At 36.3% G+C, this 5,227-nt stretch overlaps 2 long non-coding RNA genes across 2 annotated transcripts in view; one reads left to right on the forward strand and one right to left on the reverse strand.

Annotated features, from left to right (window-relative positions):
* Positions 1 to 2,530: 2,530 nt before the first annotated feature.
* The window catches only part of LOC108297315, a 6,576-nt gene continuing 3,879 nt past the window's right edge, over positions 2,531 to 5,227 (reverse strand). Inside the window, exon 2 of the long non-coding RNA XR_001822165.2 lies at positions 2,531 to 3,434. This is a non-coding gene — a long non-coding RNA (uncharacterized LOC108297315). The remainder of the gene's footprint in view (positions 3,435 to 5,227) is intronic.
* The window catches only part of LOC108297316, a 4,389-nt gene continuing 2,505 nt past the window's right edge, over positions 3,344 to 5,227 (forward strand). The window contains exons 1-2 of the long non-coding RNA XR_001822166.2: positions 3,344 to 3,438; positions 3,682 to 3,818. This is a non-coding gene — a long non-coding RNA (uncharacterized LOC108297316). The remainder of the gene's footprint in view (positions 3,439 to 3,681; positions 3,819 to 5,227) is intronic.

Here is a 5,227-nt window from a genome sequence, read left to right on the forward strand (position 1 = left end):
TTACTTCATAAAGTATGTGAGCTGGTCAGAAATTATAAGAATGTTTTTTTAAAAATTTAGTGTATAGAAAGTACTTTTTAGATGTAATTTTACAATGTGTGTATTGTTATTTTATTTAATTAGAACATTTCATTTTAATTGGATAACCTTATATAAGCTGTTTTCTTTAGTTATTGTTCCTTTCACTTTTTATAATTGACATAAATGGGTTTATTTATTGGGTCAATTTGTTCAGGTAAGTACTGGGAAAACGTTAGAAGTCATAGGGGTGTTTTGATATATAATTGTAGTGAACAAACACAAGAAAGTGCTGGGTGTATAACAGTTGGTCCAGAACTAGCCATAAATATTCCTGTAGTTAGCTTGTAGCTCCAAGTAAGAGACCGAAAATATTTATGGTGAAGAAATGGCATTAATTGTGTATGTGGAGAGGACATATGTTTCCAGGCTGCAAAACTGACTTATTCTGAATTTAAAGAGGATTTATGTTTTTATTTTCTGATCATCTTCAGTTTTGTGATGTCTTCATGTGTTTATCCCCAGCTATGTATGCCTCACAGGTGTTCTTTTTCTTTGTGTTAAGGCTACATTTTCCTCACTGTTCTCTTCATGCTATGTAATTTATAATGGACTTTCTAGGTTCCGATGAGAGGACTGGAATTTATTTTTATTTTTTAAATTTTATTTATTTATTTATTTATTTTTACAGACGGGGTTTCACCATGTTGGTCACGCTGGTCTTGAATCCCTGACCTTGTGATCCGCCCACCTCAGCCTCCCAAAGTGCTGGGATTACAGAAGATTGGAATTTTTAATGTGGTAAATTATTGTTTTTAACTGGGGTGTTTGAGATTATTTATAGCTTATCAATGCAACATTCAGATCACTTAACTGAGATAAAAGTAATTCATTGTCCACAGGTAAGAAGATTAAGTCAACATTGTTTCTCTTTTTTTTTTGTAAAGAGAAAAATTGTACGAGATTCTAACACAGAGTGTATTAAATGTAATATAAGTCAGAATAGGTAAAGCATTAATATAAGTGGGTTGCATATTGTAAGCGCCATATGAAGAAATACATTACAATTTTGAAATCTCATAAGATAACATACATCTTAGAAATAAACTTTTTAAGAGACTTAATGGTATGTGAAGAATTTTAAATATAATTTTCTATGGCATAGCAACTTTTTTTTTAGCGCTGAATCTTCTTTTTTTGAATGTAAATGTTAAATGTTGGAAAAACAGTGATCTCTGTAGACTCAGAATCTGCAATGATCTTTTTTGTGGAGATTCATATTACAATCTTGAGGCATGTGTTACAATTTTTTTTTTTTGTTTTAGTGGATGCAGTTCATGGGATACAGTTTTCATTTTTAGTCAACTAACTTTATCCAAGTCCCTTGGTCACCTTCTCTGGAAAAAAAATTCGGAGATTATGGCAGTTATTGAATTCAAATATTCATTAGTTACATTAATATAACTTAGCATATACATTTTAATTTGTACCAAATACTAACCTTAACACTTTATATGTGTTAATTTTCACAGAAAATAGCTAGCATAGTTATTATCCGTATTTTACAGAGGGACGAACAGAAAAAAATGACTTCCTCACAACAGCAGAACCAGTACTAAAACACAGGCAACTTTGACTCCAGAGATAACACTTTTAACTATTACAGTAAACACTCTCTTCAAATAGAAAATACATTATTATCTTCACCTATTTTTAATAAATGAAAACCAAATAAATTACATTTCTTATATATGTATGTGTAAATGTATACATTATAATACAGAAAAGAGAAATAATTCCTCAATTTAAGCCATAAAAACTCTAGAAATTGCTCTTTGATCCTGACGTTTGGGAACAGTTTTCTTTTCAACTGTGCTTTCTCACCTCTCCAGCAATTCAGAATACTTATAGCATATTTTTTTTACCAAGAACTAGTCAGCAAATGCTGTATTATTTACTAGAAACACATCTAATATACTGTGATTTTATTACCTTTTTAAGTGCAAAATTACTGAATCAAATAATTATTTCACTCTATATGAGTTTCCTTTGTGCCTGTTTCTCAGTTTTGCCTAAATACTACCAGTTGTCTTACAGTTGGTCCCCAAATAGTTGTTTATAAAACTTTAAATTATCTCCGGGAACCTCATCTCAGCAGTCAAAACTCAGAGCCCTAGAACTAAGAAAGGATGAAAAAGTTACTATTAATACAAACTTCTATGCCTTTTAGAAAAGACTCTATGCATATGCAGCCATCTGGAAAGAGGATTTTGACAGCAAAGGATACCCCTATTAAATCAGCAGGAAGTAGCCAGAAAGAGTCATCACCCAAACCCCCTAACAGCAGTTAGGGTGACTTCTCCACAGGGGTGAATTTTGCAGGAGTTAAGAAATTTATAATTTCATTTATGTGAGATATTTTTAGTCGCTCATGAAAACAAAATACAATGGTGTTTGTCAAGAGCCTGGGAGTGTGTGAAAGTGTTACCAATAATTGTAAGGTTCTTAGTTCTTGTTTTCTTGAGAGATATAATTCAGCCCAGAGACAATTAGCGAAGCAAGCCAAGAGCTTATTAAAGGAAAATAAAGTACACACTAAAAGAGGAGGGGGGTGGTCCAGCTGGAAACAGCCTTGAGAGTTACATGTTGCCGTTTTTATTATCATAGATTTTAACAAAAAAATTTCCATCTCTGTCTTAAGTGGCCTTTGTCTTTGTTTAGTTTCCTGCTTCCAGGTAAATCTCTTTTTTTATCCTCACTGAGTTTCTGCCCAGGTCTGTGAGATGCTTCCTTACTGTCAGCTGATTGTTCCAGCGATCAATGAGTTAATGGCAGCATTGCTTATTACCATCACCCCAGGAAAATCACATAGCATTCAAATCTGTACTTATTGTGCCTACATATCTCTTAGGAATTTTCCTTTTGCCCTTTCCCCCTTTTTATTAGCATGTAGCTAGCTACATCTTGACAGTTTAATCACAGTATGAGCAATTACTGGGTGTCTTAAGGGGTGTTTCCAGGTGTACTTTATTCATAGGCATTTCCACTCCTCTCTGTTCAAATTTAGCATACATGTTTTGGGTTGTCTTTGGAGCATGAGATTATTTCTCCCCCAGGAGCTCTTTTTTTCTGCTCATGTCTAACTGCCTGCTCTAAAATTTCCTCCTCAATAGATTGAGACTATAAATCTTTGAGTCTAGGGACACTGTGGGTCTTCTGTAACTACTTCCTGCTGATATAAAGAACTCATCAGTGTGTCATTATCTTGCTCTTTGTCAGAAACAGATTCCCTCAATGTTCTTCCAGAAAGTTCAACATGCAGTGTCCAGAGGAAAATGTGGAGGACCATCGTTGTCCAGAAGGGAGGAAAGTAGGCTGATATTCCTATTGCAGGACCGTTTGAAGACTGAGAGTTTCTAGGTGAGGGGAAACAAACCTAGTTACTGGATTTAGTGAGCAAGGCCCACAAAGAAAAAAGACAAAGACTAGGGATCCCCCAAAAATGAGATGTCATGAGAATTGGGACCAGGTGGCGCCCCAGGAGAACCAGCTCTAAGTGTCATGTTTCTGATGGTGACAGGCCTGGTTTATAAAATCTCTAATATGGTCCTGGACTTTCCCTACTTTGTTAACCTAGAAACAGCATTTTTCTCCTTGAGTAAGGCAAATTCTTTCCTGAGCTGCAGCTGGTGTGGCAAGACCTCTGTAGTTTGGAACTACAGCCATGAGATAATCAACTTGTTGCTGTCACTCTGATAAGTGATTTCTGTTTTGTGAGTCAGTACCCGAGACAGGTTGTGGTAAGTTGAGTAGGCAGTAATTATGCCAGCTATTCCTGTAGTGGCACTTGAGATGCCAAGAAAAAAAGAAGATAACCTGCTCAGTTGATCTGATGTTGTTGTACCCATGCGAGTCAAAGAATGCACCACATTCTGATTGAATTACGAGTCCTTTATTGAGCTGGCGACCAAGAGTGCTAACGCCCAAAATTCTCTCAGCCCTGAAGAAAAAGTTAGGTGGTCTTTTATACATTAGTTTTAACATGGAGGGGGAAGCTAGCTGAAGCAAATTTTTCACAAAAGCAGAGTAATCAAAAAGTTAAAAGATAAACTGATACATAAGAAATAAAACAGTGCCAGGTGCAAGGGGTAAAGCTGTCATGAAAGACATACTAGATAATGGGGGCTCTGGGCGCCAACTCAACCTGCATTTCCAGGCTCTGCTGGTACCACTTAACTTATCAACAAATGCATTCCTGGGTGCCCAGTGTCAGCCTGACCCAGCTTCATACTATAGTTACAACTTAATGGTGAGAAAATAACTAAAATGAAGAAGGCAAGATGGAGTCTATCTGGCTCAAGAAGCTAACATAAAACCTGGACAGCTTTTAGTCTGAGAAAGAGTTAGTGGTAAAGAGTAACAGTAAAGAAGCATCACCTGTGACAATGGAAGTTTTAGGGGTGAAGAGAGATATGCTTGCATTTCACATAGGAAGTTCTGTAGTCGATAAAAATGGATGCAGAAGGTGAGGTCAGTTCCAAGCATTGACCAGGGTCCTTGTTAGCTACCCAATATGTGAGATTCTGCCCCTAAAGCTACTGCTGCCTATGGAGGCAGACATGGGTCCTATTTTTCCTTTTAACATGGTCATGTGTCTGGTAGTATCAAGAAGGGTTTTCTGAAAGAAATTAAAGACTTGAAACCTTTTGCATAACTTATACTGGCTTGATTGATATGGGTTGAGTTGACTACCAAGAAGGGTGGCTGATGCAGAATTCAGTGGCATCATTTTGGATGAATGGTCCAGGAGTTAAAACATTTGGGAGAAGAATAGAAAATCTAATTTGACATTGAGAATATTTAGTGAAACAAAAAAGTTTGATAAGTATCAATAATGGTGCTTGTTATGTTGCATTGTGCTTGGTCAAAAGCACCCACAATTGTTCTGGAATTTACAGTAGCACAGAGGCATACAAGTGTCTAGCCAATGAGGGTAGCAGAGGAGAACAAGGGTCTTGAAACAATGAAGATGGGTTTAAGAAAATCTTTAAAGGCTGCTTTAGGTTGTGTTAAAAATATTTTGTTAGCAGGGAGAAGGTTTTGTATAGAGAGGTCCTGATGGCAGATGAGGCTAAGTTGGGCTAACAGGCTGAGGCGTAGGAACAATTGGTAGTTTACTAGTTGTTAAGTTGCTTGCAGAGTGCAAAAA

Source organism: Cebus imitator, unplaced genomic scaffold (genome assembly GCF_001604975.1).
Source record: "Cebus imitator isolate Cc_AM_T3 unplaced genomic scaffold, Cebus_imitator-1.0 Scaffold791, whole genome shotgun sequence".
Classification (NCBI taxonomy): Eukaryota; Metazoa; Chordata; class Mammalia; order Primates; family Cebidae; genus Cebus; species Cebus imitator.